The sequence below is a fragment of the Pteronotus mesoamericanus genome, unplaced genomic scaffold (assembly GCF_021234165.1).
Source record: "Pteronotus mesoamericanus isolate MK-2021 breed Mesoamerican mustached bat unplaced genomic scaffold, CSHL_Meso_final contig_164, whole genome shotgun sequence".
Lineage (NCBI taxonomy): Eukaryota > Metazoa > Chordata > Mammalia > Chiroptera > Mormoopidae > Pteronotus > Pteronotus mesoamericanus.
In genome coordinates, this window is record NW_026555065.1 from 6,095,151 (window position 1) to 6,117,651 (window position 22,501).

Sequence of the window (22,501 nt, forward strand, 5' to 3'; positions counted from 1 at the left end):
ACATGAAAGGAATCCTGTAGCATGTACTTGTTCTACTGGCTTTGTTCACTTAGCATAACTACCTTGAGAGTCACCCCGTTGCTGGATATACCAAAAGTTCATTTCTTTTTATTGCTCTATCATATTCCCTTGAATGGATATAGCACAACTTATTGATCCTTTCATGTGTATGTGGACATTTCAGTAGTTTCCAAATAAGGGCGATTATAAGTAAAGCTCACTATAACAGGTGTATGTATCCACTGTCCTGCCTTGGACACACATGCACAAGGCTTCGTAAGGATGTAACTTACATTTCTTGGGTAACCACTGAGGAGTAGAATGTCTGGGACATATGATAGATGTTTATTCAAAATGTGGTGCTGGGTAAACTGTTTATCTGTAAAAAATTAAGTTAGATCATATCTCATAACATATATATACACACATACATACATATATATGAGATCTAATATATTAGATCATCTTTCATACCATATATATATGAGATACGATATATGATCCAACTTTTATATATATGTGTGTGTTAGAATATATATATATATATATATATATAATAGTAAAATTTATATGAACCAAGAGTTAGATTTTAAAAATAAAAGCCTAGGACATGAAAAGCTGAAAAAAAACACAAAACAAGTTGTACCATTTTACATTCCTACCAACAATGTGTGTGAATTCAAATTCTTGCCCATCAGCTGTTTGTAGTTTTGCAGGACCCAGGACCCACTGGCTATGCGACACATGCTACACACAGCTTTGCCCTGTGCAAAAGGAGCTACAGCATAAGTTGACCATTCTCAATAATTGTGAAGGTGGATTTTAATTTCTGCCCTTTCCCTGTAGCACAGGTCATAATGAAAAGCAGCAAAGTACATTAGTAAACATTTACTAATGCACAGTATACATTTATCAAGTATTTATCATGCACTCGATTCTATGTATTCCATGTTGTAAACACCATATAAAAACCCCATGAAGGTAAATACTAAAATAAAACCATTAAACCTATTTGATAGGTAGATAAACTGAGGGAGAGAACAAATTGCCAATGGCCACAGAGCTAACGAGTGGCAGAGCCACGGTTTGAAAAGGAAATCGGAGCCCCAAGCTTTAGCTTTTAGCCATTACCTGTCCCTCCTGCTAACACCTACACGGTCCTGAGTTCTGGTTACTTCCCTTACAAAGCTACGCATGGTCCCTGATACTTCTTTCCAGTTCTACCTCCGACAACTGATTTCCTATCTTCAAGAAAAAGATGAGGTAATAAACCCTGGAATATCATTTTGCACTAATGCACCAGAGCAAATCTGAATCCTTACAATACAGTAGTCCCCACTAATCTGCAGTTTTGCTTTCCATGGTTTCAGTTACCTGCAGTCAACTGAGATCTGAAAAAATTATATGGAAAATTCCAGAAATAAATAATTTGTACATTTTAAATTTCACACTGTCCTGAATAGCGTGATGACAGCTCACACTTTCTGGCTCCATCCCACCCTGGACATCCCTTTGTCCAGTGTATCTATGTTGAATGTGCTACCCACTCATTAGTCATTTAGTAGCCATCCTGACTATCAGATAGTTGTTAATCTCTTACTGTGCCTAATTTATAAATTAAACTTTATCAAAGGTATGTATGTACATATAGGAAAAAACAGTTTATACAGGGTTTGATACTAGCCATGGCTTCAGGCACCCACGGGGGTCTTGGAACATATCCACCATTGATAAGGGGAGACCACTATGCCAACACTTCTACATAATACAAAATCATCACAGCAGTGACAGAATGGATATTGATCAAACCAACCCAGTGGATGTCACCTATTAAGTACAAAAGTCAGTTTTAAACAGTGAGAAGACATTTCAGAGAGCATGGCTTATTTAACAAAGTATTTTCCTGATGGAAAGAAAGGGAAGGAGGAGTCTCAAAAGCAGGCAGACTCATCATTCACAGTATCTAATGCTGTGCTGCTGTGGTTTTACAAAACCCAGTTCAGTTGCTAGAAGGCCTGATCATAAAGACTCAGGGCTGGCAGATAACTAGATCAGCAGTGTACTGTGTTTTAAGAACTTCTTGGCATTCATTGCCATCATTCTGGAAAGGTAAAAACAACAGGGAAAGTATACAGCCACTTCTTTGTCTAAAGGGAGCCGAAGAATCCAACGGGGATGGAGGGCAGTACTTGTATTGGGGAGAAATCACAGAAAACACCTCCTAGCAGAAGCTGACTGTGACATCGACCACGTTATACAGAATATTGATTCATAATCAAAAAAAGAAGAAAGGTTGGGAAAACGAATCGGCATCTCTCAGCACTCAGACAAAAGGAAAGGAAATTGCTCTACTAGCAAGATTTTGTCCCAGTAGAGAGGTCTGAAAGTGCAGGAGGATTGTTCAATGACAAATCAACAGATATCTAATACCTACTGGGTGCACAGCTCTGGGCTATACAGGAGGGAGCCGGATGGACAAGTAGGGGTGATGATCAGATATGAACAAGAAAGAGGAAACAAGACCTCTGTCCCAATTTGAAGTTTAACATCAAGTTGGGCAAAGGGACTATATGCACTGGAATAGATCATGACATGCAACCGACATCTTTGCTAGCACTAGGTGCAGCCACTGTGCAAGGTCCCTTCAAAACACTGCCTCACACAACCCTCCCCAAATCTTCTGCAGCAGGTACTGCTCATCTCCATTTTACAGGTTATTCAACCGACTAGGAAAAGTTTCAGCACATTGTTCCTGGCCATGCAGCTAGTAAGTGGTAGCGTTGGGAATCCAAAGCTGCTGTTTAGCTACTGGGTTGTAAAAACTCTCCGGGGCCTTCAGAAACCCAAGAATGATCCCTCTGGTTAGTGAGGGCCTAGAAGGCTTCCTGCAGGAAGAAGAGTAATGAGTGCCCAGAGAAACTGAAGGAAAAGAGGCAAGAGCATTAGGAGAAAAGGAAAGGCCTTCAGCCAAAGACCGGATAACTCCCTAGTTGAACATGGTCAATTAAAGTCACAAATGGTCACCAGTCACTTCATGTGCCAGGCTATGGGGATACGGTAATAAGTCAGACATGGTTGCTTGCCCCCCCCCAGGGACTCCCCATGCACTGAGGGAGACAGGCATCTCCCAGTGTCTCCAGGCGCAATGCCCTCCTGAGGCCCTGGCACAGCTCGTGACCCCATCATTCACACCTGAGCCTAGACCAGAGTAGGTGTTTCTCTTTGCCAGATGTTTCTCTTTCTCAAATGTGATTGCATTGTCTCAAATTATAAGAAAAGCAGGCTTTAAAAATATTTCAACATCATCCTATTTTAAATGGAAATACAGACTATAAATGTGATAATATGTAAACACAATCTTCCTCTTCTTGCTCCCAGCCTTCCTTTCCAGAAAAATTTAGCCTTAAAGTCATTATTTGGGGAAAGAGTAAAATAGGTGACAGGGCAGGGGAGCACAGTAGCCCCAAATAGGGAAAAACTAGAAGGACTCCAATGGTGTTCAACTGGAATTTAAAGTATTGGTGTAAATTCCTGGTTTTCAAAATCAACAGATGAATGGACAGACAGACATCCACAGAGACATAAATGCATGTTTTTAGTAGTTGCAGTAATGTGTATTTATAGGTACGCAGTCAATCCTTATTGTTTGCAGATTCTGTATTTGCAAATTCACCAACTCAAATTTATTTGTAATCACAAACCTAAAATTCATAGCACAGCCCCCACCATCCTGCGTGCTGCTCAGTGGAGGGGCCTATGCTAGCTCCTCCTCCTTCTCCGCCTCCAGCTGGGGGTAGGACCTGTTTGTTGCTGCCTCGGAGACCCTGTGTCATCACTTGCCCTGAGCACGACTTCTCTCAAAAAGGGAGGTGATGGAATTAATCCACATGCCATCATTGGAAGCTTTGGGACCTGCTTGGAAATTGGTATTGTTAGATTGCCAAATGTTGGAAATCCATCTTCATCAATGCACTAATAGTTAGGCTCCAGAATACAATTTCCGGTTCTGCACTATTGATTCTAATGAGAGCAGAGTACCTGTGCCAGAGGAAGGGTTTCATTTTGCTTTGCCAGTACCACAAACCAGCAAGCAAAATTCCTGCCTTTCCAAATGTAGTGGATATTGCTGGTCCTGGAGCTCACAATGGACAAGGCCTGAGAAAGGCCTTTTTATCTCATTTTATTACCTATGATAGAATCTTTCATCTAACACGTGCTTTTGAAGATGATGCTATCATGCATGTTTAAGGGAAGTGTAGATCCAATCTGAGATACAGAAATAATACACAAAGAACTTCAGCTTAAAGATGATGAAATAATTGGGCCCATTATAGATAAACTAGAAAAAGTGGCTCTGGGAGGAGGAGATAAAGAAGTAAAACCTGAATATGGTATAATGTGCAAAGTCAAACCCCGGGTTTAGATCAAAAGAAACCTGTTCGCTTTTAACCTGATTGGAATAACAAAAAAACTGAAGTGCTGAATAAACACTTATTTCTGACTTCAAAACCACTGGTCTACTTCAGGGCTGTCCAACCCGCGGCCTGCGGGCGCATGCAGCCCAGGATGGCTCTGAATGTGGCCCAACACAAAATCGTAAATTTACTTAAAACATTATGAGATTTTGTGTGTGTGTGTGATTACATGTCACAATGTATTTAATGTGTGGCCCAAGACAATGATTTTTCTTCCAGTGTGGCCCAAAGAAGACAAAAGGTTGGACACCCCTCGTACTTGATTAATCCTTCTGAAAAAGGCTGCGTGAGAAAGAAAAACAAATGATTGATAAAAATTAAAGAGTAGGTAGACAGGTATGACCCAGGTGCCTTAGTCATTCCGTTCAGTGGGGCCTTGGAACTCAAGTTGCAAGAATTGAGTGCTGAGGAGAGAAAAGTGTCTGGGAGTGAACATAACACAAAGTGTTTTGGCAAAGATCATTAAGGCTGGATTTGCAGCACTGCAACTAGAACACTTGTTCAGATAAAGCGCATGCATGGACCACCAGGAAGGAGGCAAGCTGCAGGAAAGAGTCACACGGGTTTTGAAAATGGATTCATTTCTGCTGAAGGAATGAAATATGAAGATTTTAAAGAGGAAGTCTCCTGGAAAGTACAGACAAGGCAAAAATTATTTTGCTGAAGATGGACATACTATCTTCTGCATGTTTAATACACCCCAGCATCCAATGAAGAAATAAATTTTAGTTATTACTTGGATAAATGTACAATTTCCAAAAGATATGATTTTTTTTAAATTAAAATTTCTGAAAAACCACGGGGCAAAGTTGGGGCCATGGGAATCTTCTACAAACAGAATTTTTTGTTGTTTTAAAATTAAATACTATGTACCTCCAATGACATGCAAGTTCTATAATGTGAACAGCTTTGCTTTTCACATGATTAAGACCCTACTCCAAATTACAGAAGCTTTTCAGGAACCATATTACTCTCATGATACTTCATTAATCTCCGTCATGTAGGCCAAGCCTGACACATTTGGCAGTGCGGACAATGTGGCTTGCTCCTCTTTGAATCTACCAATAATGCATGTTTTACAATATCCCGATGTCTACGCTCAATACAACATTTGTAAAAAAACAAACAAGCAAAAGAAAAACTCACTGCACTTTCCTGGTTAATTTTCCGGGTTATTTGTGGACACACACAAAGCAGTAAAAACTCTGAGTCAACTGACATGCACATTCCCAGCAAAGGTCCCAGCCAATGACACTCTGCCTTTTTGTTTAAGCTCTCAGGCTATAAACAAGTGTCCTTCCTCCAGTTTATTCGGTCTCATGATTTCCACATTTTTGTGTTTTTGTTGACGATTTGGCAATTTGAAATGGCCCCAAGCATAGTGCTGTCTAGGGCCTAAGTGCCTTATGAAGAAAAGCTTGTCAGATAAGCTTCATTCAGGCTCGAGATACAGTTCTGTTGGTCATTGAGTTTAATGTTAATGAATCAATCATATATAGGAAACGGTGTCTTTAAACAGAAATGCACATTAAACGAAAGCATTAAAAAAAAAGGATGCATAACAGAACAGTAAGTGTGACACAGAAGGCAGCACAGAAGCAGCATTCCTCTCCACTAACCCTTCACCCACCCCTACAGCAAAGCAGCCCCACCCAAGCCCACAAACCCCCCAGGCTACTGCCTCCATCCTCCCCAACACAGCCACCATTGTGGCAGGAGTCTACACAGACAGACCTCAAATTATTTACCTGGTTCCTCATCGGGCTTCTGCTCAACACAGACTTGGACACTCCTGACTTCCCCGCTGATAAAGCAGACGTTCCCTTCCCAGCCCTTGCTTGTCTGCACAGAGCTGGACAGTAGTTACTCCCTGATCTGTCTGAACCTTCCTTCTTAGTTTCCTCCACAGGCTCCCTTCCTTGCTTATACCTCATGGTACTTGAGTTCTCTCCTAGTCCCTCTTCTCCTTCTCCACATCCTTGCCTCGTGGATCTCATTTGCTCTCAGGATCTGCACGCAGAAGCCAGGCTTATCCCATGTGCTCCTTACCCAAGTCTGTATCTCCCCGAGATCTTTCAAAAGCATATCTCAATTTCAACTTATTCAAATGAGAGCTCATCCCTGCAGCCCCGCCACCACCCCTCCCAAACCTGCTTCCCTCCCTGAGCTCCTCATCTCAGTGGCACCAACATCTACCCAACTGTTCACCAGACATGAAAGGCCCATCCATGACGTGAGTGTCCCTTGCATACCCCCATGCAATCACCCGAGTTCTGACAATGTTAGCGCTAAGTATCTCTCAAATCTGTCTTCTCCTGCTCCAGGATGCCATCATCTCCTGCCCAAATGGCTGCCACAGCTCCCCTCCTGGGCTCCCCACACCTGCTCTCTTTTTGTCTTCTTAAAGTTCATCTCTGACTAGATCCCACTCAGCTTAAATCCTTTAATGGCTTCTCATTGTTCTTAGGGAAAAAAAGCCTAAACCCTTGATTACATATCATAAAACCTATTTATCAAATCTAACTCTATCTTAAATTCTCTGGGCCACTAATACTACAATATTGTCCATTTCTATATTGCTGATAACAATGCTCCTGCTCCTGATAGCCACCAGAACAGTTGGCACTTCATAGATGTTCAATAAATGACTGCTTGAATGAATAAATGAGTCAATTAGATCTAGGAGATCAAAATAGTTAACACAAACTCAAATCTTCAAATATACAAGAGTATTATTTTTTTATTTTTAGAGAGAGTGGAAAGGAGGGAGAAAGAGAGGGAGAGAAACACAATGTGTGGTTGCCTCTCACGTGCCCCCTACTAGGGACCCAGCCCACAACCCAGGCATGTGTCCTGTCTGCGAATCGAACTGACAACCCTTTGGTGCTTAGGCTGGTGCTCAATCTACTGAGCCACACCAGCCAGGGTTCAAATATACAAAAGTGTTAGACATGTGACTCAAATCATTGGCAAAGGGTTAAAAATGTCAGATAGAGTTACAACATTATTAGCAGCTCAAGGTCAAGGTCTTTGAGGTTAGACATTAAAGAGGAAGAAGGGAGGCACACTTGCTCGCAGTCTGGCAGGGAGTGGCTCTCATTGTCCCATGCCACACCATGGCTTGATTCCACTATACTTAATGTTTGGGGCCCATTGTCCATGGTGTGTTGACAGTAAACTCAAAAAGACTGGGATAATGGGTCCCCCGAGGGAAACACACACGAAAGGACAGGGGCCAGGGGAGTCAGGTCTGCTCTACACAGGGATCAAAAAAACACTAAGGGTTAAAGAGTAGATTGCAGGTAAAAACTAAACAGGAAACATTTACAGAAACTCACTTAGTGCATGATGCTCTGGAAGGATCTTTTGGAACCTTCTGTTTATTATTCACTACATTTCCCCCCCAAACCCCACAAAGTTACAGCCATTCTGGAGGTTTGCTAAAGAATATAGGCTGAAGTACTCCTGACTACTGTCACCCACTTTATTTTAGGTACCACTGAGAAGTCAAAGGAGAGATGGAATCAAGACAAAAAAACATGTAAAGGCAATGGAATTAAGGCCATTTCAGCTTAAGACCATCACTGAAATGGAATCATTAATCTAATTACAGAGGAGGAGCGAGTGCCCTCAGCCTTTCAAGCCTTACAAGGAGGTCTTGATGTCTGCATGACAAATAAAAAGCTACTATGACTTCTGTGACCCCATGAGGGCTCTGTTGCCCATTAAGCATTAAGAGAGATCTTTTCCCTGGAGAAAAAAGAACATCTAAGAGATGTTTGAAAGGCAGGAGAAAGCCCACAGCACAAAAAGGAAGCAACCTCCAAGGGACACAGGACCACAGGTGAGAAAATTGCTGATGTGAAGAGACACAAGGAGCCTTACCGCATGAACACTCATCAGGACATGGGAAAAGGGCTCAGGACCTTCCGATCACTGATGGGGATGCCCCCACACAGACGGCCAGGGCCCGCCACGGAGCACCGGCTGTGTACCAGACCTGTGCTGAGCATCCTCAGTTCCTCACAGCAAGCACTACGAGGAGGGGGCTTTCAACTCCCTTCAATGCAGAAAGCATAAGTATAGAAAGAAAAATTTTGCAAAATTGTATAAATCTAGCAAGTGGTGGAATTAGGGCTTGAACTCAGGTTTGCTCGTTTCAAAGTCAATGACCTTCTGTTTGAAGGTCCACTTCCAGTTACTTACTCATGAATGACTGTTTCTACCCAAACAGAAAAAGGGTGTGTTCACTTAAACTCTCATAAAAGAATCTGTCAATGAGAAAGTTAGTGGGCAATACTATGGTGAAAAATGTTTCATCACTGACCTTTCACTTGGATTAGCACAATAAATGCTGAAGTAATGGATGGTCAGGACAATATTTTGACTTCCCATTCTTCATGGGGAAAATGAAATATGTTCTCTAGGCCTGGATTCCACAAGCACTGAACTTTTTACCATTAAACCACAGGTGTTCCTTTCTTAGTGTTACTCACAATAATTCCAACCTAAAGAATGGTCTTTTTGCAATGGCAAATGCTACCATTGACTAGTCATCAGTAACACTACCAACCAATTCTAAGTAACTAATAGCACTGGTATGACACCAGTTATTATTACCACTATACAAGTCTATCAAAATGTATCACACATACTCAGGAAGGCAAATTCTGATGCCCTGTCCTTCAAATGTGCACCTGTGGTAGCATGCATATACGAAGTGGCATTTACTAAAACTGGAAACTGAGGCAAACACAGTGGGTTGGTAGCATGGAGAGGCTAGAGAGCTAAGCCTTACATACTTCCCAGGCTTATTTGCTGCTGTGGTACCCAAGGTGACTTAGATCCTACCAATGAGGCAGGCTCACGGGCAACTTTGATTTTGAGCTGAGCCATGGGGGAAAGAAGGAGAGTGCCTGGGCATCCAAGAGAAGCAGTTTCTCTTCACAGGAGGGGAAGGATGGGAGCTAGCAGCTCAAGTACTAGGTTCCTAATTCAATAGGTTCCCATAGCTGCAGCCGCAGCAGCCTTCCCAGTGCTGATGAGAGAAAATGGATCTGGGGTGGGGTGTCTGGGAGGCTCAGCCTGGAGCCCACGCCTCCGAACCTTCTAAGGGTTCTGGAAGCACTCATCCCCTGGATTAAATCTACTTTAGCTTTAACTCCCTAGAGTAGATTTTGTGTTTAATACAGGAAATGTGAGCAATAACAAGAAGCTCATCACTTTTCCTGGGTTATTAAATTCATAAAGTATTAGGTATAAAATACTTAAGCCACAAAGGACAAAGAAACAGACTCAATTTATTTTAATTATATTTTGGTATAATATCATTTGGGCTAGGGTAATTCATATAAACTATAGTATATACAATTCTATAAACCTAAACCTACACTGTAATTTACCTCATTCATAAACATGAGATAACCTGACCTACTTTCTAATGTATTCAGCTCCTTCTTGTCTGCATGAATCCGCAGTGACATTTTAAAAGTGGCTCTAATAATTTCCATTATATGAAAATGCATTTTCATTGAGATCATCTTTGATTTTTCTCTCACAGACAAAACGCTATTTTCTCAACAGTTGCCTGCAAATGTCATAGGAAACAAGATGTACAAGACAGCTGATAGAAAAGGTTCACCATTCAAGTGGGGCTCAATATTGGGTTTCCTGACGGGGGATGAGAGTGGAAGGAGAAGGAGGAAGCAAAGAATGAGACAGTGTTGCCCAAGTACACACGATATGAGATGGTGGGTCTGGCTCTCTCTTTGTATATAACCTGTGGATAATTATAGAGCTTTTAAAAATAAATATGAATTACATGTCAAATAATATAACGCTTCCCTTATAACGCTTCCATGCTTCCCAATAATTCTCCAATCTCAAGTAATAAAGAAAAAAAGAAAAGAAATCCACTCCTATTCCCACAGCCACCTTCCAACTACATTCACATCGTGACCATCACAGCCTCCTGAGCCTGGGCTGGATCCCTCTGACAAGGCCCTCCTTAACTGCACTGTTGCTAAGCCTTCTGAGCTAGCCCTTCTCGTGTTGAAGAACATTCTATGTCTCCCAAAGGCCCAGAGCAGAGCTTGGCAAACTATGACCCACACGCTAAGGACGGTTTTTACATTTTTAAATGGCTGACGAAAAAATAATCAAAAGAGAATTATGTTTCATGATAAATGAAAATTATGAAATTCATATTTTAGTGTCCATAAATCTAGTACTATTGGAACACATTCACCCTCATTTATTTATAAATTGTCTATGGCTGTTTTTCACACTCCAATAGCAGAGTTGATTAGTGGCAGCAGAGCCTAAAAATATTTACAGTCTGGGCTTTTACCAGAAAAGATTGCTAATTCCTGGCCTGCAGTGTGCAATCCACAGCCCTTGGCCTGGCAATGCAGGTCATGGAAACCTGGATGTAAGCGGCCTTCCTAAGCCATATTTTCTTCCCCTTGAAAACATGTCTACTCCACTGACACACTCATCTCCATCGCTCCCAAACGTACTCCCTTTCCGTTGCCTGCTCCAAAGCTCTGTTCAATCTCAACAGCTTGCAGACATCCTTCTCTCCCTTCATGAAAATAGTCATATCATACACACACAACTTCTATGAGGTTAAAAAAGAAAAATGATTGTAAGAGCACCCAACGCTGTTCTCCACCGCGCTATTTCTAATAGTAAAAGATGGAAGACACCCAAACGTCCACTAATCAGGCAGGTTGAGTAAGTTATAGCAAATCCACGCAGTGGAGGATGGTGCAGCTGTGTGAAGGGGTGGGGGGTTTTCTCTATGAGCCACTATGAAACCAGCCTGGAGAAACTAACTGAAAAAAACCAGGGGGAGAGAAGTATGCGCAGCATACTAATGTTTACCTAAGAATGGTGATGTAAATATGAAAACACACACATCTGCTTATATATTTAAAAAGGGTACAAGAGTAAACCATATTTTTTTTTTTCAATTGCTACATATGGGGACTGAGGAAACAGAATGGAGAGGTAACAGGGGTAAAAGCAAACAGCTCTGTATATGCCTTATGTTATAGATGAGGCTTGGAAACCTTGACAATATTGCGTAAAATTATTTAAATTTAAATTGAAAGTGGGAATCTCGAAAAGGAGAAAATAAAATGAAATCAGTGAACCTAACTCTGTATGCAGTTGGTGGCACAATCACAGAGAATCACTATTCCAAGTATCTTTAAACCACAGTCTGTTGTCTATGTAAGCAGAGATAAAGCAGATACAAAAATATGATGGTATTACTGAACTGGGATTCTGGGTGGATGAAAGAATATAAAGTTAATAAAGCTAGTAAAAACCCTTTACTGCTGTACTGTATACCTGAATTTCACTTGGAAGTATTAGTATGGACCGATAATTAATTTTATCTCTGCTCTGTACACACAAACACAAACATACACATATTGGGTTAGCCAAAAAGTTCGTTCGGTTTTTTTCTGTAAGATGGCTCTGGTAGCAGCACTAAGCTGTCTTTCACTTCATTCGAAACAATTTTGTTAGATTGTTTACTATGACTGTTGTCATATTAGCATGCATTTAAAAAAATATTTATCAAAACTGATCAATTTTTGTGTAGCCATTTTAATATTGAAGATGGAAGATAATACACATTTTTCGCATATTTTTCTTTATTATTTCAAGAAAGGTAAAAACGCAACTGAAATGCAGAAAAAGATTCGTGCAGTGTATGGAGAAGGCTCTGGGGCTGGTTGAATGTGTCAAAAGTGGTTTGTGACGTTTCATGCCAGAGGTTTCTCACTGAACAATGAGGCTCTGCAGTCGGATAGACCAGGTGAAGTTGATAGTGATCAAATTGAGACATTAATGGAGAACAATCAACACTATATGATGTGGGAGAGAGTCGACATACTCAAAATATCCAAATCAATAAAGTTAGTGGTGAAAATGAAAAATGAGTCTTTTTTTAATGGAAAAAACTAAACAGACTTTTTGGCCAACCCAATATACACATGCATATCCCCTAGTTTGGTCCACTAAGATCTAGAAACAATGATAAATAGAGTAGTAATAAACATTCCTAATTTCTATATTGTGCCTTGCCTCCTTAAAGATGGTGACTCTGAGTCTGAAATAAGAAATGGATAAGGCAATCCTATAACATTTTGTTGCACCACAAAGTATAGAAAAACACACGTCATGTCAAAAGGACTTGGGAATTAGTTTCCATTGGTCAACTTGAATTAGCTTCCACTGATCAAATATGGAAGAATTCGAGTATCACTAAGAATATTAGGTTGAAATGCATCAATTACATTTACACTTTAAAAAAAAAAAGAACAAGCCAAAAAAGTAAAACCTCAGTGATCACTTTTAGGGGATGCTGCTAGAGAACTCATTGTTTTTAAAATAAAGAGAAAGTATCAAGCACTTATCCTGACTTTCCTATATGAACCTCAGGGTAAACAAAGAGTTAAGATAAAATTTCTTTCTCTGTAAGTATTCTTGTATATAAACAAAGAAGGAATGATAGAACTAAAATATCATTTTCTGGTAATCACTAATGAATTAAAGGACATAGACAACAATCATTAATGAAAAGTACATATTTTTTAATGAAAATACAGTCTGCCTCTGACGTATGTAGCCCTGGGGAAAACAAACAAAAAACAACCCAGATCTGAATCTAGTTAAAGCTAAAGATTTAACTTACAAATTATAGAAAACACAAAGAACAGAGAAACATGTTAAGTGGTACCATCAAAGAAACAATCATGAAAATCCAGACTGGAAAACTCTGTAGCACAGTTTTTCAACCTCAGCACTACTGACATTTTGGGCCAGATAATCCTCTGTTGTGAGGGGCTGTCCTGTGTTTTGTAGAATATTTAGGAGCACCCTTGGCCTCCAGCTGCCAGATGCCAGGAGCAATCCTCAGTGGTGACAATAGGAAGAGCCTCCAGACTTGCCAAGTGTCTCCAGGTGGGGGAAGGGGATCATCCGTATTTGAAAAATCTCTGCTCTGAAAGTACAAACAATCAGTTTCTTCAACAAACAAATCACAGGATGGGGTGGCGGTGGCAGCAGAGACAGAAGGGGAACCTATAGATTAAAAATGGGTTAGGGATTAGGGAATCACTTGCAATGTGTAAACTTTATCTTGATCCTGATTCAAAGAAATTTAAAATTACTGTAAGGCAACCTGAGGAAATTTGCATGTCAATTTGCTATTTAGTGATATTAAGGAAGTATTGGTAATTTTTATGTTTTTGGTGTGATAAGATATCATAGATAAATTTTCTAGGTCCTATCTTTTAGAGACATATACTGAACTACTGACTGAACTACTGAACTACTAGAGAAAAAAATAAAAAAGCAAAGATGTGCTTTAAAATAGTTGGTAGGAGATGCCATGACCAGTGTGGCTCATGAGCATCGTCCTGCAAAGAAAAAGGTCACCGGTTCTATTCCTGTGCAGGGCACATGCCTGGGTTGGGCGTCCAGTCCCCATTTGGGGCACGTGCAAGAGGCAGATGATCGATGTTGCTGTTCCCTCTCTTCCTCCCTCCTTTCCCCTCTCTCTAAAACTAAATACGTAAAATATTTTTTAAAAATTCGGTAGGAGAAAGAACAGTATGTAAAGATGAAATAAGACTGATTAAGAATTAATCATCACTGAATCTGGGTGATGGGCACATAGTTCACTAAACTATTCTCTTCACTTCTGAATATATTTGAACATTCCTGTAATAACAAGGGGTGAATCAATCAGTCTCTCTGGCAGTTCCTCTCCCATTCCTCTCAATGAGCATGTAAGTCCCAGAATGACCACGGGAGGGATGTAAGAATTTACACTGCTCTGGGCTTGCTCAGTTTCTAAGTGCCTCTTGGGGTCCTTTCTGGGTGCTGAGAGTACTTCTACTATTTACAACATGGCCCTTAAACACAGTAGCCAACTACTTAGCAGCAAGCTATTCCAAAGCTGTGAGGAAAGCCCACTGTACGGAACACACCAGGAGACAGCATAACCTGCATTTAATGTGACATATTCGTCAGGAGTGTTCACAAGCAATTTTTTTCTCTAAGGGATTTTTGCCTTAAGCTCTGAATTTACAAGTTCACTTCCAAGTAAAGTGAGAATTTTATTCATCCTGGAAGGAGCCAAGTCCCCACCAACCCTAAACAGCCCACCTCAGATCCTCAAAACTTAAGCAGCTAACCAGGAAATAAATGCTACTTGCTTCTGAAGACCTACTCTACCCTGTTAGAAATATCCCTTTCTTTCTCTCAATTTACTCCCTTCTCCTAATTGGTCATAGGCACACCTGCACTGCAGTCTTTCTGAAAACATGTAGACAAAACAGAACAAGGCCCATGGCATTAAATCCTCCAGTGCTTCCTCTGAATCCAGACTTCTGAGAAGAATGACCAAGAGAGAGGACAAGAGCCTCACTTGCACACAGCTGTCCCAGGCCTGCGTCATGCTTTCCAAAGGGACAGCAGAATAAACCGCGCATCCTGGACGACTTGGAGCCAAAAGTTCTCCTGCGGGGGAGGCTGGGCCATGCTGAGAGGTAAATACATGAAAGAATATATAATGTATTGGGGGAATACTGAAGATCCGGTAAAAAAAAATAAATAAACACACACACACACACACACACACACACACACACACACATTTTTAATAGTGTATTTTTATTCTATTTTTTCCACTACCATTTTTCCCCCTTACACCTCTTCCCCCTCCACTCACCCCATCTCCCCCCAATCACTACACTATTGTCTATGTCCATGGCTCCTTTTTCTTTACAGAAGAGACTTCAAACTTCATTTATGTCCCTCTGTTGCTGAAGGACTGAGTTCTATTCAAGTCTTCTAGAAGCTACATTTCTAGATGTTGAATAAAATTTTGACCAAGATTTAAATTGTCCTAATAGATTTGTTCCTCAAAATCACTTGTGCCCAAGTGTCACTGGACTTGTATAACAAGGAGGATTAGTGATCTTTGTAGAATGGAACAAAAAAATCTCTCACACAGATGAATACGCTGCTCAGCACTCTTTCCTATCCTTACAATCAATCAATTAATATAAAAATGACAAATTGCCACATCAGAATTAATCATTGCACCATTACAGTAGGGTAAACTTGGACTGCTTTTCATGATCAAATGCGAATGTGGAACATCACCCTTAGTCACCACCTCAACAAGATAAACTCTGACCCCTATCTATTCATTAAGTCCTAACTTCACTGAGGCCGGATACGTCCTCCATAAACATGTGCGGACCATCTCTGAAGATCTCCCTTCCCTTCAATACTCATTTGGGGGACACTTATAGGTCAGATGTTTGGGGAATAAGCCCTATTTGCGCTGAGGCAGTACATGTCAATGCTGCCAGCTTGACCTAACAGAGATAACATGGAGGTATCCCGCCATCACAACCCACTCAGTGAAAATACAGTCATGGAGAGCCTGCTGGTTCCACTGCTAAAGCTTCGCCTGGGCCCTGCATAGTGAGGAGGGAGCAGCCCGGAGAGGGAAAAGCGGCAGCTCTGTGAGAGGGGCCCACCTGACCAGGGCACCTGCCATCCAATCTACTATGTACAGTTATACCCGAAGATTTATGCAGACCACTGCATGCAGGAGAGAAAATGAAGGGTTAAAAGGAAAGCTTGGCTGTTTTTCCCACTTTTCTTCTAAAATAACTAACCAAAACACACTGTAAATTAAGAAAATCAGATGTACCTGACTCCCACACACACTTCAAGCTCTAAGAAAATACCTAGATCAACAACCACCACAGTACCTGCCTCTCACTTCACAAAGGAAATATCAAGTAGGTAAGAATCCTCCCATTCCCACTCACAGAACTGTGTACAATGAGCCCCTGGCCACACAGCAGCCACAACAAGGAGGAGGCCGGGAATTAAGCAGTGCTGATTTTCCTAGAGCAGCCGGAACTTCCTGGGGGAAGATGAGGTCTACTGAGGAAAGTATGTAAGATGTTCTGAAGACAGAAGAAGACTTTTCTAACCTGTGAAACCACAGTTGGCGCCATGCCCCGAACCCAACCCGGCCCAGGATCTAAGATGCATTTCCCAATGGAGACCTCGGAGGACTCCCAGGCAGATCTCAACATCTTGGGGTATGAAGTATCAATGACATCTGTTCCATGGGGCTGGTGTGACAGTTTTAACAGACACCAGGCCTCAAGCACCTAGGTGCCTAAAACAGCAGGTCCTCAACGAATGATGGCTTATTTCAGAGACCAGGGGATTGCCCCTTCAGAGACACTAGGGCCTGAGGCTACTTTTCCAACAGTAGTAACAAGCTTTTCCTGGCCACTAGCACTTGCTTAGAGGCAGGAGGCACACGGAGATCAAAATCTTCTGGCTGCAGGTGTAGGAAGTGGGGTTGTGGGAGTGAGACCTACAAAAATAAAGCGGGGTCTTAGCGTAAGATGGGAAGACAGGGTCCAGGAGAACCTGAGGCTTCGTTTAAGGCAGCTGGTGACCAGTGAAAGGGAGAATCCATGGCCTGTGAAGGGGCCACAGTGTGAGGACATGGGGCTCAGGGAGGAAGGAATATAATCCCACTGCACAATTTGGCTGCCATGGGAACAGCAGCTACCTAACTGTGAGAGAGTAAACGCTGCTTCTTGCTTTTATCATTCAAAAACAAGTTACAGGTAAATCATGATAGCCCTTACCAGATTAAAAAACAGAATGTAAATGTTACCAACTATGTGCATATAAAATTAAAGGTACAGCTGCCCAGAATGGAGAGGGTGGGAGGGAGGGGTGAGAGCTAGACAAGGAATAGTGTCTCTAGGAGACAAAAAGAGGCCACATGTGTCATCCGAGGGGCACACGAAGGACTGAAAGCATGAATCAGTGTGGAGAGGAAGGGAGAGAGGGATATGGTCACAGCGAGCTAGTCAGCGATCATAAGATGCTAAGAAACCATCTTTAAATCCAATAAAATGAGAAGCGGTGCTGCAAGCATAATATTTATACATGTGGAAATCCCCACAAAAGCAGCAAAGAGGATCTACAGGAAAAAAAAAATTAGTTGATTTTGAGGAGCAAGCTAAGTGAAGGAGGTAGGGTAAGACACGTTGCTTTTCTGTGCTGTAATGCTTTCTATTTTTAGCCACTCACATACATTACTTTGACTGAAATTTTTTTAAATAAAAGATCCTCTATAAAACCATTGTTTAGATCAGTAGGATTCTACTCAAGTTTTACCAGGCTTCACAGTGGTGTGTTGAGACCACTGCAGCTGGACTTACAGTGTGTTTATTTTAATCTTAGTCATGTCATGTTTAAACTCTATAAGTGCGCTAGTCATTTTATGATTCTGAAAAGCTGTCCAATTCTGATATTTTGTAAACAGAATAGAATGGCTTTGGTGATTATTCTAGGTCTGTAGAATATGGGACTTCACAGCAAAAAAAAAAAAAAAAAAAAAAAAAAAAAAAGTGATTTTTAAAGGTTCACTTTCCACAGTGGAATAGTTAATTGCAGTTAATTGCAGGTACAAGTACTCCAGAACATTTGAGTCTATGAAATCCAATCAGTACATCAATACTTAGGCAGAAAACAATGAAACCTTGAACTCAAGGTTTCAGGAGGGCTTTTTAACTTTGATAGAAATGAACTGATAAGCATACTTAGCCAAAAAGCTCAGGGAAACAGCACATTCTACAATAGCATGTCCATGGATAAGTCTAATTAAGAAAAGCAATCTGGAAATTGTTACTGTGTTGTTCTAAAACACTTACTAAGCACGGACAGCAGAGTCAGGGACCCCAGCACATGTCTGGGAACCCTGACCAAGGAGATGATGCTAATTAGCACGATGTTAATTAGGACTCCCAGACACTCAAGGAGCCAGCAGTGGGGGAGCAAGTGGCAGTGCCTGCAGTCAACGAGCGGAACAATCCAAAGAAGTCTGCTCATGGAGCATGGCAGGAAGACAAAAGTGCATAACGAATTACATTTTTAATAGAGAAAAGTAAGCAAGGAACAACTTATCTTTACTGACGTCATTAGCTTTAAATGTCTGATACAGAATGACAAATAGCTACATAGATCTGCTTTGAATTTTACAGATTCAATAGCTTCCCTAAATAGCAGAAGGAACTAAAAATTCCCAGAGAGCCAAAAACAATGTTTTTCATTCAAAAACCAGTTTTTAAATATTTTTCTTATAGGTCTGCAGGAAAAATGCAGGTAAGTTTGGAATATTACATTTATTCTCAAATCTGGACCAAACTACAAGTCATTAAGTAAAATGCTACACAAATCATTTATCATACACCCCCCCTGCCCCCAACATCCCCTCTACTCATTCACACACATGCCATCTCTCTCACATGCTGGCAAGCAACCCTTTAAAGCATCATGTTTATTACCCTGGAGCATGGCTGTCTCAAATTCTTAATTGCTCATCCCTACAAGATCTTACACAGCATGACCGAGCCTTCTGAAAGGCTCAGAACATGATTGATTGATTACTTTGTTCATTCATTAAATTTTATTCAGACTTGGACAGGCCCAAATCCCTTAAAGCAATTCTCCTTCCATCTGGTTTATGTCAAAATAAAAGCTCCTGCTAGCATTTTTCATGTCTTTAGACACTTTCAGAAATGTCAAGATTTCAGCTAGTCTCTCATATTCCTATATTTTCAAGACAAATGTTTCTGTTGTTTTTTGATATAGCTTCTTCCAAAAAAGGGAATGAAGTAAATATCCTCAGGGTAGAAGCAACCCAACTGAAACGTATAAATCAGACAGTAAACCCAAGGTTGGTTGATGGAGGGAAAACCACCAGGTAAATCTGTCAAATTTCATTTGAGTTTCCCAGAAAATAGGCATGTAAAACAAACAAAAGCTGAAATCATGAAGGGAGGTATTCTGAAGGACTAAACCACTAGGTTCCAATCAATACAGACCAGGGGTGTCCAACCTTTTGGTGTCGCTGGGCCACACTGGAAGAAGAGTTGCCTTGGGCCACACATTAAATACATTGCAACACATAATCACAAAAAAAATCTTGTAATGTTTTAAGTAAATTTACAATTTTGTGTTGGGCCATATTCAGAGCCATCCTAGGCCACTAACTTCACAGAATTTTCAGAAGGAGTCAGGGTTAAGCAGGCATTTTGGAATATGGGGTATGGTTGCCCCTTCCTCACATTATTTTACCGTCTTAATAATTCAGCCCATTATTGTCTCTATCCTCCACCCACCCTACCTCTCATACACATCCCCACATCCCAGGGAGAAATAAATGGTAAGGCTAGTTTTCTGTTCTGTACAGACCCATGGCATAGAAATTCACCTGGCATGCTCTTTTCAGCTCTGAAAACTTGGGAGAGGCACGTCTCTGATGTGTTTCCTATATCCAGTGTGCCCAGGCCCTTCAGCCAGGCCGGACCACCTACCGCCCTCTGCAGGTTCTCAGAGAACAACATCCATGCCAGGACACCGGAGGATCCCAGGGCAGAATGGCTCCTTTACTCCTCCACACCCGCTGTACATCTAATCCTATGGCCCTCTCAGAACTCTTGCCCTCAACCACTACACCACAGCCTTGTGCTCCTTGCACTTGGTTTTGGATTGGTCTCCCTGGAGACATTCGGTCCACTTCATCCCTAGCTCTCTACATCCCTACACCACAGGCAGACACTAATATGTGACATATGCCTCCCCAGAGGCTGCCTACAATGTGTAAAGGGAAGGTTCCGTATACTTTTAGTGGACACCGTGAATATTGTCATTTTTCATTTTTACATTGACTGCAAGGTGGCTCGCAGCTAAATTTAACATTCACATGAATGCACCATTTTTATTTGGGTTTTCCAACAGAACAATCCCTTGGCTTGTTTGACCTCTGACCTCTCAATTAGAGCATGCTAGCTGTCATGGCATTTTCTGGAAACAGCTGATATGTAACTAGAGCATATTTATTTCCTGTTTCAGAGGAATGATACAGCTTTAGAGGCAGAAGAGCCCTTAGTAGTTATATACCACAATATTTCCCAAATGCCCATCCTCAGGCCAGTTCAGGCTAGTCCCTGGCTGATAGTCACTGGTCAGCAGAGAAACAAGAAAGATGGGAAAAAAGAGCGTTTTCATAATGCTAAATATATACAACATAAAAACAAATTCACGGCATCCAACTCTTTTAGTATTTTAGTATTCACTAAAGTACTAAAGTATTTGGTAATACTTTAGTATTAAAATATTTCCTCACTAATGAAATGATGTTAGTAGATGGTAGTTGGTTTTAAAAATAAATCTTTAATTACGGAAAATTTTATACACAAAATAGAAGAGTACGCAAATATGTAGTAAGTCGTCATGAACTCACCCAGCTTTAACAATTATCACCTATGTTTATAAACATTCCCCCAAATATAATAAAAATTGGCCCAGAATTTTCTTCCTGTTCTACAAATTCTGTAAGGGTGGGAACAACTATGCTGGGCCAGCCTACACATTCTACAATAAGGTCATGGAGACTAGCAGCAATTAACTAATGTGTCCCCAGCTGTACAGCTGGTCGAGTAGAGAACTGGCACTTCTGGTGCGCCATGACAGGTTTTGAGAGCAGAAGCCACTCTTTTCTCACCTGTCAGACTTCAGTCGAGGCATGCCCAAGACATACAGGAGATGGCTCCTCCCCTGCCCAGGTTACCTCCTGCACCCTGCTTGAGATCATGCAGCCACAACCAGGACAAGCAAAGGGGGAAACCAATCACCAATAACCAAAGTTCACGTTATCTCATGCGAGAGCAATCATGTGCCATCTCTGGAAAGCTCCAGGAACTGCCTAGCAGTTTGACTGCTTGATATTAATTCCTTATCCAGTACTTCTTCAAAAAAGTTTCTAAAGCAAACATATGGGAATGAATGAGAATTCATACAATGATGTAAAAAAACAGATATTCTCCACCCCTTATAAATCCCCACCATCACCCCACCAACTACCAGGACGCATATCAAATTGAAATGGAAGTAATAAGACCAGGCAAGCACAGTCTTGCCTCACAGAATCATGGCAACAATCAGAGAAGACAGTATAAGTGACAATGTTTTACCACTATAAAACTTTACCAGTGCTGGGGTTGGCCAGTTGATAAGCGTGAAACATCTTTTTTAAAGGACTCACCTAAATTCTCAGTCTATGGAGAGTCAATTTCCCTGAAGAGATCCTGAAGCATCTGAGAAGACTTCAGCAGCAGTAACTAAAATAATAATAAAAACCATCAGAATCAAGTAATGTTACAGACATCAGTTTTTGAAAAAAAAACAAAACAAAAACAACGATCTATACATTTGGTCACTTCCCCTTCACTAAGCATGAAAGGAAGTAACTCAGGAAACAATGAATTTCCGCTGCAACACATGGGCTGGGAATTTTCTTTACCAACAGGGAATTGAGGTCCCAAGACACTTATTTCGAAGACCAAAATTATGTTACTGTTGGCAAAGACGCAAAACACATAATTTTCTTCCCTGTGGTGGAAATGCTTAATGGCTTTGAATTGAAACAAAGACCAGATACGTACATCACCCTCCCTGCCCCCACCAATGTTTAAAACAAAAAGTCTCGGGCACTGCAAATTAGCCTACATGAGCCCTTCTTGTCCTGTTCACTTTTTCCCTACTTAGTTCCTTTAACACATCTGTGAAGTGGTTCCTTCTTGCTTCAGTTGTTCCCACTTCATTCCCAGTTCTCTGAGGCATTGAAAACTAACCACTTAATACCATACACTATAGAAACCCAATCTGAAGCAGAGAAGCACCATAATCAATTGCAGAAATCAACAAAATGAGCCAGCCACTGCTAACAAATAAAAGACTGAGGGAGAACATACATATGAATCAGAGAAACAGAATAAATATCCAGATACAGAACCAAGGATCCCTGTGAAGCAGACTGACCCCAAGGAATCAGATCTGGGTAGGCAGGTACGTGAGGCTAGGTAATAAATGATGTTGGTTTGTTATTTAGG

At 41.1% G+C, this 22,501-nt stretch overlaps 1 protein-coding gene and 1 pseudogene across 1 annotated transcript in view; one reads left to right on the plus strand and one right to left on the minus strand.

The window, feature by feature from the left end:
- TLN2 (talin 2) overlaps nucleotides 1–22,501 on the minus strand; it is a 401,255-nt gene that overhangs the window by 211,807 nt on the left and 166,947 nt on the right. The window contains exon 3 of the mRNA XM_054565330.1: nucleotides 21,655–21,730. The gene's annotated coding sequence lies outside the window, so the exon portion shown is untranslated. The remainder of the gene's footprint in view (nucleotides 1–21,654; nucleotides 21,731–22,501) is intronic.
- LOC129064450 (obg-like ATPase 1) lies at nucleotides 1,195–5,197 on the plus strand (annotated as a pseudogene).